The sequence below is a fragment of the Magallana gigas genome, chromosome 2 (genome assembly GCF_963853765.1).
Source record: "Magallana gigas chromosome 2, xbMagGiga1.1, whole genome shotgun sequence".
Classification (NCBI taxonomy): domain Eukaryota; kingdom Metazoa; phylum Mollusca; class Bivalvia; order Ostreida; family Ostreidae; genus Magallana; species Magallana gigas.
Window position 1 is genome coordinate 54,836,622 of NC_088854.1, and position 14,327 is coordinate 54,850,948.

The 14,327-nt window shown below is 31.4% G+C and overlaps 1 long non-coding RNA gene across 1 annotated transcript; it reads left to right on the top strand.

Moving 5' to 3' along the window:
• Positions 1 to 993: 993 nt before the first annotated feature.
• LOC136273152 (uncharacterized) lies at positions 994 to 10,888 on the top strand. Its single transcript, XR_010711362.1, has 4 exons — positions 994 to 1,270; positions 1,374 to 1,461; positions 2,426 to 2,614; positions 10,843 to 10,888. It is a non-coding gene; the product is annotated as an uncharacterized lncRNA (long non-coding RNA).
• The last annotated feature ends 3,439 nt before the right edge of the window (positions 10,889 to 14,327 follow it).

Consider the following 14,327-nt stretch of genomic DNA (forward strand, 5'->3'; position numbering starts at 1 on the left):
TTAGATTATATTAACTTTACCCTAAACAAAACCAAAGTCCAAAGTGTTCACCTTATAAAAATGTGTTTACGGAATTAAATTAAACACATTAGTTTGTCTTGAAGTTAGGCTGGCTGATTTCTACCTTACTTTAAAGTGGTAAAGAACGATGTAGCAATTATGACCTCTGGTTGCGACTCGATACCTTCACCTCTACTGGATATTACAAACACATTCAGTGTGTTTAATTTTGGAACATTTTATTCGGATTGCTTTATATTTAAAACAATATCGAGGACGATATGAACAGCAGATTTAAAGTACAACTTGTCGTAGGAACAATCAAGACACCAATATTCTAACTACTCTGGGTCATTTTTTTACTTGTTGGCAATTCTATTAAATGTTTCACTTTTGAAACTTATACACAAGACTAATATCAATCGCAAAATGTTGCCAGAATGATATCTATTTCTTAATTTGAACTTTCGTCATTGATATTTGATTTTCATTGGCATTGTCTTATTTTTATATGTGCTATAGATTAGAAGACATTTTGGTAAGAATGTGTTAAAAAATTCATATTATTTTATTTTGTATTTTCAATATTTCCTATTTCTCGGGATGAACACCTAATGTGTTTGTTAATTGTAATTGTTAATGCATTTTATTGATCCTCTTTACTGATTAATTTCTAAGAATAGAAATAAATGATGAAATTATCTGAAGCATTTTAGCATACTTGGAATTTATCTATTTCTGAACACTGTGTAAATATTATTGCAATGATTTTTATTTGAATTTGAAAATACTTGTAAAGTACCATTACTAAATTTTTTATAGTTATATTAAATTTTGTTGCAATATTTTTTTGGTTAATATTGGTTAACCAATCGAAAACTCTCATTTTGAGGAAGCCACCATATCGTGAGTAAGATATATAAGGACATTAGTGCGCACCTTCATTATATGCGAGCATATACATTTGATCTGAAAAATGAGACAAATTTCACTCTTGTTCTTCTGTTTCATAATTTCTCCGATTATTCCATTCTGTTTTGATAGTTTGATGTATGGATACCGCTTAAACAACTTCATCACTGAAGAAATATCAAATATTGGTGTTCAAACCTGCATAAAAGAATGTCTTCTGAGGAAACCTCACTGTCAGTCCATCAATTACAACACCCAACAGTTTCGATGTGAGGTCAATTCTAAAGGGGCTGCCATTTTGTTGGAAGGAACGCCGGATGTGAACAGCATATTTGCTAATTTAGCAAATGTTTCCAAGGTAAAGAGTATTTGTTATTTCTATGTTATTTATAAGTAGGAAATGTTCTTTTTTAATTTATTTCTTAATAATAATTATTTTTACATTTTTTTTCTTTCTACAGGATTTTTCAAAAAACTGCAAGGATAAAATCTGTCAACCTCTTCATAAATGTGTAGCCATGAAAAATACCCATGTTTGTATTTCAACAGGTATGTATAATCTATTTCTTTGTAACATGGTTTACATAAACATAAAAATAAATCGGCACAGTTTTAAATAATTTAAAAATAATAAATATCCAGAATAAAATCACATTTTTGCAATTCCTGGCTCTTCAGGCAGTTATGTACATAACTGCCTGAAGAGCCAGGAATGGCGAAAACGTTTGCTGTAAATAGGATCAATTTGTGATTTTATACTGGAATATATATATATATATATATATATATATATATATATATATATATATATATATATATATATATATATATATATATATATATGACTTAATTTATTAAATTAAATGTTAAGTTGCAACATTGCCTTAAAAACATATATTTATTTAATGTTGGCACAAATATTTAGGTTCAATGTGGTGGGGTTTTTAGAATAAAACATAAATTTATAACCCATACAAAAATTAATATCTTTATCCAATGTCTTTCAGTGGACATTAAAAATCAGTATTATAATATTACTAGAAATTGTTATTAATTCAGCATACATTTTTAAATCCTTGATATTTATATTGGTGTCATAAGAACCAACTGCTTCTAGGTTACCAAATTCTGAAAAAAAAAATTCTCCAAATTTTGAAGATAAAACACGGTTATAGCGAACATGCTGTTTATGAATTGACGCTTTCAGCGACGTGATTTTTATTTCATGTTGCAAACTTGACGGATAGACCGAATTACGCTTATAACGAAGTAAAATTGCCCGTCCTTGATACAACGTTCTCTTGTATTCATCTTCGAGAAACGCAATACCTTTAATCATTTTATCGTTGTCAGATTAAAAAAATTAGAATATTTATTATTTTCACAAACGTACGTCTCAGTAATTCAATAGTAATATATCAACAAAAGCTCTCAGATAGTGAAAACAATGTACATTGTCATCATCTGTCAGTGATACCCTTTCATGATTTGGACTCTCCTTTCCTTTCAAAAGCTTGTAGGGGAGGAACTTATGGAAACGAGGGTCAGTGCCTGCCTTGTCCCGCGGGTCAGTACAACGATGGCTCCAAGCAATGGTGTTCTTATTGTCCCCCTGGGAGTTACAGTAACGAAACGGGGTCAAGTGTTTGTTATCCTTGTCCTGTTGGTACTTATAATAGATTCTATGGCCAAACAGTGCCAGGTAAGACCACACAATTAAGAGCGCTCGACGATTGTTGCCATTTTTAGACTGTATTGATCGCCTTTAAAAGAAAAGCTACTTATAAACATATAAGTATCCAAATCTAAAAGATGAATAAAATGGAATTATTCTTTACTAAATAATTTTTATTGCCTTATAATTCATATCTTAAAATTTTAGGAAGATCTGATGATTACTGTAAATTCCTTTTAAACGCGGGGAATTTATACCCACGTATTATCGTTCTACTAACAGCGTGCCAGTTTGCTTGTCAGGCCGTGCTAAAATTTTGTATGCTGATTATCATATAACTCATTGATTGGTTGTTCGATTTCATTATAGGTTAATACTAATTTGCATATCAAGCACAAAACACAGAAACGCACTGACCAATGACATTACATGATTTTTTGGGTAGCGAATATCAACACGTGGACAATCCAAAGCTTGTTGTTTGTTAAATGTATAAATATATATGCATTGAAATCAGTGTAGTAGTATACCTACACCATTTTACTCGGACCTCCTTGACGGGGTCTCCTGCGTATGGTACTAACGTTAACAGTTACATACAGTTTCAACAACTTTCATATCAGTAACAAAACGCTAGAAAGGGGAAGATGGACAATGTGTTCAAATGAAATAAACGTCCTCCACCGTTTCTACGAACGTTTAACGAACGTGGCATTAATCGAATACTCCCCGGTAAATCTATTTATATACTGGGAGGGGCAGCGCTCTTGCATGAAAAAACCAGTCTTAAAGTAATCCAAATATTACGGAAACCATCGGATATTAATGAAGTTAAAAACGTAAAGAAATAAATTTAACAAACCACAGGCTTTGGACTGTCCACGTGTTGATATTCACTACCAAAACATCATACAATGTCATTGATCAGTGCGTTTCTGGGTTCTGTATTCGATATGCAAATTAGCATTCACATCAATGAAACCGAACAACCAATCGGACAGAAATATAACTAGAGCAAAGCTCGTTGCAAAGCAACGAGTGGGTCTTCCGTTAATATCGGAAGTAAAGCTGGAAGTTCCTGTATGAAGCAGAGCCCTTAAACCAATAACAAGAGTAACTAAAATAAAAAGATGAAAAAAATCGAATTATTCCTGGTACGACTTAACAAAATACGAATGATTTTACGTACGACTTAACAAAAACCTTTCTGAGTTCAAGAACGACTTAACAAAAAAATCCGAATGTGTTCAAGTACGACTTAGCGATTATTTTTGGTACGAGTTAATTTTACTTTGAACATTACGCTATTTTTTAAACCAAGGACGCGGAATCAAAATTTCCGGAAAAATCAATTTTTAACCCCCGATATCTCTGTAATGCATCGTCCGATTTTCAAACGGATTTCAGATTCGTGTTCAGCATAACAAACTCTACAAACCTCGTAAACACTTTAAATTAAAACGAAAAATTCGAAAATTCGAAAATTTTAAAACACTTCCGGTTTAGACCGGAAGTGACGGAAACTAATTTCCAGTCTTATGTCCAAATAAAAACGATCATTGCTTCAACACAGAAAATTCCAAGTCTTTATCTTGAACCGTTTTTGAAAAACGCCCTGGACAAAATTACTTTTTTAAAACTTAAAAATTGACTTAACGTAAAAACGGAAGTGACGTTGTATGTGAAAATTTTAAAACTTTGAGGCACAATAATGCTTCATAATCCCTGAAAGTTTCATGTAAATCTGTTGAAAACGTTTTGAGATATTAAGCTTTGAAAAAGTCAGAAAAATAAAGAAAAAGAAAAATAACTAGACACGATCTCGTTGCGAGCAACGAGGAGGTCTTCCGTCCGATTTTTAGAAGGTGAAATGACGTCATCGACTTTAATTTTCGACAACAAAACATGGAAATAGTGGTGAAGTACTAATGCTTTCGTGTAATGCTTTTTATAAGTTCTCTTACGTTGCTTTTTTAAATAGCATTTCTTCCAATTGAAATAGAAAAGATTAAATTATTTTACCTCTGGCCCCTAATTTCCCTAGTTAAATATCGCATGAGAAAATCATTATATTGTTGGGATATATAAACGTATTATACATAAAGTCTGTCCCAAGATATTTTTGCCACACATTTTCTCAAATTATTCGATATTTGTAAAATTTCTTGATTAAGACGAGGTTCATTCGATAGTAGGAAAAAATCCCAAGATTTCCCTTTTGTAACGCCCCCTTCTAGCTTGTCAGGTTTCAATACACGGCTAAAAAAAGAATGTCCACGGGGATTTTGCATTGCATCAGCCACTATAAAGCCCGGATGACATCGTTGAAAAATTGTGCTGGATATTCCGTGAGACTTCCGAATTGAAAAAAGATGTAAACATTCCCCATTATTAATCTCCGTAGGATATCTGTTTTCGATCCTGTGAATGTTTACGAAGGTCTGAATGAAGTTTGACCCCCTAAAAACGTTAGTACCTAATTACGTAACACATGATAAAATCAATAGATTTCTTGGATACATAACAGTTGAGATCGACACAAAATTAAATATTTTGATTAATTCATGTGATTTTGAATGACCATAGTTGTGAATGGAATTGCAGATCATTTTGGAGAATAAGCGGGTATTGAACATAATTAATGCACATGATCATGCATATGACAAATAAAGTGTCTTACACATGTAAATCTTCATGTTAAAGCTGCTTGGTCCAATTTTCAATAAAATAATTGTTCGCTTTTAAACGATGGTTATGCTAAGTATGTGTGCAATAATAAACGTTGCAGTAGTTTTCCCGACCAATTAAGCCATATTTCAATGAAAAAATTATGTACATGTTAAAACTCGTTGAATCCGGATGTTGTGTATTACGGCATGCTGCCCAATCTGGCGACATTGTTCAGCCCCTTGACATTTTCTAATCATTTTTGTTTTAAAATATTGTGCAATCCGGATCCTGTCTATTCTGTAAACCGGCGAAATGAAAAAACATACTGCTTATAATTAGTGAGAGTTATCTCCCGTAGTCCGTCTACTTATCGATCGGTCGGCCTTCTGCGAGATATTTCAAATGCTCAATTATCGACCAATTTTTCTGTCGTTGCTATTGATTTAAATAACTGTAAATATAGATCAAAACAAGCAACTCATTTCAGTTAATACCGTAAAGTCTTGTTATGAATTGCAAAAATTAGATAATTAGATTAAAGTTCACCCCATTTTTTCAGGCCGTGATTCAGGATACTGTGAGAGTAAGACTGCCGATATTGTTTGTTATTCCCGTTGTATGGCTACACATACAGAGTTGCATATTATTCTGTCAAAATGCTCAATTTTTTAAAATAAAATTCTCATTATATTAATATTTATCCATTGTTTCCCCGCATCATAACAGTTCTCGCCATCAGGTGTTTCAGCCACCTGTTGACTTGTTAATGTTTTGTTTAACAATTTACGGTTAAGCATGCACTTTTCAGGTAGATTGGATGTTTGAAAAATTATCAATAACAATGATTTGATTCAAAAAGTATTTCAATCGTATGTATTCCGTTATGGATTTATTGTTTCAAAAAAAAAAAATTTCAATGGAAATTGGTACCGTATAAATAAGATCGATGAAATCTAAAATATTTCAGAACAATTTAAATTTTTACAAGAATACACGATCAGGACCTACTTCATTAAATACTTAAATTAATTTGCAACAATGTCTTCTAAACGGGATGTTGCCTAATCCGGTCATTTTTTTTTCAGAACTACCCTCCGCCGGATTAGACAATTTTTGGTGTATATCCACAAAATAATCGACATAAAAGGGTTTTGCGTTATTTCGCCTCGTGTGTAAACTGGCCCCTTACGTCGAAGCTAGTATGATTGTATTACGACTTTGACATCTGTCTTTTTTTTATATACATTTTGTAAGCTATTATAACATATGAAATATTCAGCATGACTATTTAAACAAAAATAAAGCAGTGTACATTTGTTCATTGATACTTTTTATGTTTACGTTGTTTATAATCATTGCAAAACATGCAGGATGAATAAACCCAATCATTCGAAGGATGAAACCCAACGGTTTTCTTTTTTAAAGATTCCAATGATGTATTTTGGGTTTTTGGGTGTCCAAAATATATTTTTATTTACTTTGAATATTTCTAACGTTGAAGGGAGAGCAATTCCGTGTAAATACATCTATAACTTTGTAAGATCATTCATTTGGTTTGCAAGGAAAATTATTTGATAATGTAATGGCCGACAAATCGGAACATGCAGCTTAAAGAAATTTCTCAACTTATTATACCTCGAAACGTTATTTCAAATCAGGCACCAAACAATAAAGAGAAATGGAAATATTCGGCGGATATATATGTTAAAGTATTCTAATGATAAAAATTTGTATTTTTGGCAAACATAAATTAATCATTTTTTATTTCCTACAAGATATAATCGCACCTGTGTTTTGTATCCATCTCTTTTTAACTCTTTTTAGCCAAACCTGTCAAAATTCGTGGTCGTTTCACCCTCTTGCTGTAAACCCCGCTGAAATCGCTGTTGAACGAAAGACTCGACTAGAAAAACTTGCTGCATGGGCCGTCTAACATTACTAATTTTAATGATGAAATCAGAAACTTATAGATTTCAAAAAGTGTCATTTTTTGTTAAGTTACAGGAACATTGTCATTCATGCACATAAAATTTGTACAAAATAAGTTATATGTTATTCAACCGGTGTTTGAAATCTAAGACCGTTCTTGAAATATTTGGGAAAGAAATTTTAGGGGTCATCCTTTCATCTTTTTATCGGGCCCGTGAAACAAAATTTGAGTCATTTCCGAATAAATGTTGCACAAAAATCGTTAATAAAAGAAAGCAGGTAACGGGATTTTTTTAACAGGGGAGCAGGGAGTGCTTTAAATTCATATTTACTTGTATTAATTTACCTTGTAAAATTATCAATCATAGGCATTAGATAACTGCTATTGCCTGATTGGCGAATTTGATTTGCTTATTGACTCCATGACATCTACAATTTCGCTCAGTTAAACGTAAACATTTTTAAAAATATATATATAAGCATGTACTCCAATCAGGTGTTGTACTTTACAGAACGTTAAAAAATTACGCGATTGCCGAGCGCTTCTCTTTTGGGAAAAGTAGTCCTAATCAAACAGCAAATACATAATACAGCATACAGACGTTTTTATTAATATATATATATATATATATATATATATATATAATCTATGTATTAACTATTTAAGTTTAAACTTGAATATGCAAATTTTAAAGCCAATTCTATAGTAGTATTTTTAACCATGTGTTCTCTACTCGATTTTCAACTGTCCGAATACAATCAAAATATTTACAATGAATGCACATGTACATAAACTTTTTAAAACTCACATATTCTTTCAGAATCAAAAAAAAAATTTTGATTAATAAATTAATAAAATCAGCAATGGGTATGCTTTTTAATGAATCTGACCACCATTGAGAAGAGGTTATACCAATATTGTGACCCTGATTATTTTACGGCCTGAATGTAAATAATAATTCAGCTTCTTTAAAAATGGTTAGTTTTATCGTGCCCGCACCTACCTCAAGCATGTAACATTGTACTTCTAAGCTGCCTTATCTCGAACGCTTTTTAAATATATTTCAACTTTTACTTACTATACCCTGCTTAACTCTCTCTCTCTCTCTCTCTCTCTCTCATAACTCATAAAAAAAGTCTAATACTTTGTTAGACAAATGAAGAATCACATTATCATAGATTACATATACTTATGTGAATATCGCCTATATTTTGTTGAAATTGGTAGTGTAATGCATTTAATTCTCAGTAGCAAAATGTCACAAATAGACACAGGATTTCAAATCGTACGACTGTAAGACGTATTATATTCATTGATGGCAGTTTTTTCCTTTATTTTACGAACTATGATTTAAATCAATGGTTTGATGCATCGTTAACCGATATCATTGGAAAGGAAAATAACAACGAATCAATGAGCATTGAAATGTGTGATAACGTATAAACACGAGAAGCATGTGTCCTACTGCGAATCGGCTGTTCTCTAGCGCGGCTTCTCGTCGGCCCGTGTTATGAAAATGTAAATATATTTGTTTGAAATGTTAGCGGTTTGATAAATAAATTTTATTTTCCAATAATAAAACTATTTCATGACATAGACAAGATCACAAAGAACGCCATTTTTTCAATGACAGTCATACAATCTATTTTTTTTAATTACGAGAGCAAAACAGCAATACTTCGTAGGTAATGGTATAATCTTTTTCTATTTACTCTTTAATATCGTTTAAATCTGAATTCTTTGTTTTTGCAGCAAAGTAAATAAACCCGTGTGTGCATTACAGCAAGGCACATATCTTGTGTATCGGATAACGGTAGACCGCTCGCTAGTCCAGCCGCGACCCATTTCCTCGGCCGCGGGCAAGGATCGGATACGTATAATTGTTTACATACATGAAGCTCGGAATACAGCTAGCTAGATTTTAAATGCGACTCAAATACATTGCATAGAAGTAATTTTTTTACCCATAATGTGTTTTCCTAGAAAAGAATTAAACTGTTTCAATACTTTCCGAATTTAAGCAAGTACACTGTCTGTGGTAGTAGGTAAAGGTATAATCTTTTTTTATTTACTATTAAAATCACTAAAATCGGAAGTTTCGTGTTTGCAGCTACATATACATGTAAAAACCCATGTGTGCATTACAGCAAGACGCAAATCTTGTGTATTTGATAACGGCAGACCCGCTCGCTAGTTCAGTCGTGACCTATTTCCTCGGCTGCAGGCAATGGTGGATACGTAACTGTTCACATACACAGCTCGGAATACAGCTAGATTTTAAATGCGACTCAAATGAATTGCATAGAAACAGTTCTTTTATCCATAATGTGTTTCACTAGAAAATAACTAAAATGTTTCCGTATGTAAACGGGTACCCTTTATGTCAGTTATACGCACAAACACCCCGTTTATTTGCCAAATAAAACACAAATACATGGTAACAAGTCTGGCTTTTTTCACTCATATTACGCAATACTCGAACAAAATATTATTGTTACGACATTAATAAGATCAGAATGAACAATTTTTGCAGCGACAGCCATATCGAAATCTAAACCAATTTTGAGTTATAAAGTGAAAACTTTGAAGGGTTCTAGGCCCTTAATTTGAGGGGCCAGCCCCCTTTTTTAGGTGTCAAACAAAAGATCTTGTAAATATGAATTTTTTTTCTTCTATATGTCTTAACAAAATATTTGTGAGAAAAAAGATAATCAAAGAAAACCAGGCAAAATCACAAAGCTTTTTTAATATCATTTTTCGAGCCCTACCGAGCTTTAGCGCCTTTTGTGCCTGAAAGTGATTAATGCCTTATTACATATCTACAATCTTTTGTCTAACATTCCTGAAATTTTGAACTAAATATCTCTTGTAGTTTTTGATAACTCTCTTGGACAAGCCGTCCCTCTGAAAATCAAGAAAACGTCGATGTTTCAAAAACGGAAATGACGTCACCAACCAAAAAAATTTCCGATCAAGTTTAAACTAATATCAATAAGATCTGAAAATTTTATCAAAATCAAACAAACAGTTTCCGAGTAATCGCTGACACAAAATCGGTAAGAAAAAAAAAGGAGAAGAATGAGAAAAAAAAACCGAAGAAAAACAATAAGGTCTTCCGTTGGAAACGGAAGACCTTAATAATAATGAAAAAGAAACAATAGAATAACAAGAGGGTCTTCCGTTGAAAACGGAAGACCCTAATAATCGGCATACAAAATTTTAGCACGGTCCGAAAAGCAAACTGGCACGCTGTTAGTAAAACGATAATAAAATCGTCAGAAGCACCCCTCACAGATTTTAAAGAAGATTATATAAAATCTGATATCAATGATTTAACTGTTGTTCTATCTTTAAAAAATATTGTAATAAATGTATTATTTCTTTTAATATAATATTGGATGAATTATGAAAGATAATATTCAAAATGATAATAATACCTTAAGGTCAAAAATGAAATTTCAAAAGAAGACCATATTCTTCGTAATATTGTTTGAAAAATATTACTTTGGCGCTTTTAAAATGGTAATCTGCAATAATCTTCATTAAAGAAAAGGTCAAAATTTTAATGATTTTTCAATAAAGTACTTGGATCTGTAAAAAAAAATTTTTTATACAAAACACATGTGATTGGATATTTCTGTTTCTATTTTAATAGATTCATGCAAACCTTGCCCATCGGGATACCACCAATATGCAACAGGTTTACCAATTGCTGTTCCTGTTTAAATGTGTAGCTCGATTTGAATTGATATCGTTTGACCTTTGAATTGGTTGTCGTGTTACCAATAACAATTGTATATTATTGTTGCTAAATATAATTTCTTGATAAAATCATTTAACGATGATTCTTATCTGTTACAGGAAAGGCGGCTTGTATATTTTGTTCTTTTGGTACATATCAAGATCTTGAAGGACAATTCAACTGCAAGGACTGCAACGATTTCAATGACTGTACCAACAGCAGAAGAACAAATTGCTACAGTATGTTTTTCTTAGATTTAATCATATCTATAGGGTCTTTTTATGAGTTTTTTTTATAATTATATAAAACAATGTTTTTCATTCCAAAAGTACGTATGATATATATAAGAGCAAAGAGGTTTGAGAAAATATTCCAAAAATATTTAATAACTATGACATTACCTCTAATTGTAGGTTTGATAAAACATGTCGGACAGATTGGTATTAACGGACTGAGTTACGGGAAATACAATCGACATGATTGCAAGGCCATCTGTCAACTTGACAGGACATGTAAAGGATTCTCCTTAGTAGACGGTGTCACTAAGGTCGAGTGTTTTACTCACACGCAGATTGATCACACTACATCTATTTCTGATTTCTATGAATTTCCCACTGAATGTCTGGTTTAAAAAGTTATGTATTTTGTCCGTTGGAGATCTTCTATACTTAAATGGAAATTTTGCAGTCGTTTAGATGATTTCATCTTCCCGTTTGCACGTCTCTATTTTTGTAAATGAACGAATGCTAACATAAAATATTTAAAATATATGTCTTCAAATATTATAATGACCATTCTTTAAAGCGTCTTTTAATTTCAATATAGCAATTCAGCACTTATATGTTAATACATCTATATATGTTATACATTTATTTCTTCTTTTACTCAAATATGTGCAATTTCATATCAAGTTTACTTTTTGTATTCATAGACTCTGACTAAACATTTACCGATTTTACATTTCCACAACTGTATATTTTCATTAATTCTTCATTTTTTTCTGTTTCTTGGCATTTAACAAAGTTTACGATAAATTTAAAATAGCAATATATTTATTTAATAACTGTTGCATATGGAAATTAAATTTATCTTTGATCTGGCTTTGTTATAGCTTAGTGAGTTTTAAAAATCAGTTTTAGAACAAAATGTCCACTAAATGTAAATTTTGATATTTATCTACATTTAAAAATTATTGCCTCTATATGGCGCCTAGTGGCACTTTCTATAAAAAGGAAGGAGTGTAATCTCGCTTTGCGAAAACAATTTGCCATGGTAGCATTAATGTGAATATTTTTAAAAACTTTCATTATGATGTAAGATGGGTTTTAGGATACATGAAAAAATGACAATAACAAATCGTCAACCATCTCAAAAATCCAAGAAACGAAATACAAATTCAAAGCAGAGCAACACGGACCTCCAAAAAGATAGAGGTAGGATCAGGTGCCTAGGAGGAGTGAGCATTCTCTGCTGACCGGTCACACCCGCCGTGTGCTCTTTGTCACAATTGGGCATGTCATAGTCGAGGTAAATGTCAAAGTCGGGAAAATGTCATAATAGTGTCATAATATGACACTATATATATATTAGATAGTCCATAAATTAAAGCTAACGAAACACTTCTTTAATATATTTAGCTGAAAATTATCTCAATTGTGATGAAAATATCGGACAAAAATATAAATTGATCATCGTGTGACAATGATGGTACAAATGTAAATTAGTTATCTATCTGGTCATTATTTTTTCATTCTTTAACTTGCATGACTCACATCTTGTCTCATTTTCATCAAAGATGTATTGAATTGCATTAAGAAAACTAATTAAGAAGAAAACGCATTAAGAAGATTTTAACTTACCATGATTTAAGCAATATAAAACTAGATAAAATATTGATATCTTTTTAAAACGAATCCAATAGCAAACAAGCGTAGCTGGTTGCAATCAAAACTCAAATCCAATAACAATTATACATAGCTGAATCTATCAAACAAAAAATGCAAATACTATTAAAATTCTTGTAGAAGTATTTCAACTTTTAAGTTTAATTATAATATTGGAGTTTGACTTTTGCGTTTGCTTAATCAACTTAATTGCCTATATGTTTTACTTAATTTATACATTTTCATGTTTTATTTGTCGCACTTTATAATAGTTTCACAAATTGTCTAGCAAAATATAGTAATCTCGTTTAGCATACGCTTCACTTGAGATTTGTTTGGTCTTTTCCGTCTTCATTCCGGCATATGGTGCTCGCCTTATCCAGACTTTTATGTTCTAAATTTCGATGAACGTGTAGAAGTTTATATTCAACGATTAATGTCATGTCAGATGTAATATTTAAAGTATCTAGAATACAACTATAGAAGAAACACGGTACTAGTTTGTATACAAGAATTGTTATACTAGTTTGTATACAATTATTTGTATACTAGTTTGTATACAAATGTAGCCAACAAAACAAAAGCAGCAATTCTTAATGAGGAAATTGATGATATTCAGGTTTTAAGTTACGAAATTTCATAGTCAGACTTATTTTACAGTGTCCTAGCTTCTTCCGATCTTACGTTATACGATAAACTGCGACAATGATGTGTGGTTTTAAATATCATTTTGGGTCATACATATACCCCATAGTAATTGAACAAAAAGAAGAATATTTACGGGAGATATATTTACTTACGGTGGGCGCGTCCTACCCAACACTGCCCAGCAGGCGCATTTAATCATCAACCATATTCATTTTTGTCACGACAAATTTCTGATAAAACGACAGAAGATTTTAGGATTTTCTATTGTTTAAATTAATTTTAATGATGTATAGCAACATAGTTTTCTTCACAGTAATTTTGATTGCTAAAAATGACTTGAAAAATCTTAAACATAAAATAGTTTGGAAACATTTCTATATATTTCTTGATAAATTAAAGCATTATAAGGAGGCCATACAAATTGTTTGGAAATTGACATTGTGTTTTATGCAGGAACATGACAACTATAGATTAAGAAAGCCTTTTTAAACAATTGAAAGATTTGCAAAACGATCATCAAATTTACAAACCATTGATTAAATTCTTTTTTCACAATTTATTCGTTTACAGTATCAAAATTCACAAACTTTGTAATTAAGTATTAAGGACTTTTTCTTTAATAGGTTGAAAAATATGTATACAGTGCTGTAAAAAGACTAGAAATTGCTTGATACGAGCATTCATCGTCAAAGCAAATGACAAAACAAATGATGATTATAATCATAAACAAAAATGATGCATCAATGTGTATTTCTATTGATGTATAGGGAATTCAAAATATATTTTTCTTTTCTATTATTATCATTTTCTTGGTTTGACAAGATATAGACGTTTCTGATTGGTCGAAAAATATCACAGTGACAGTAT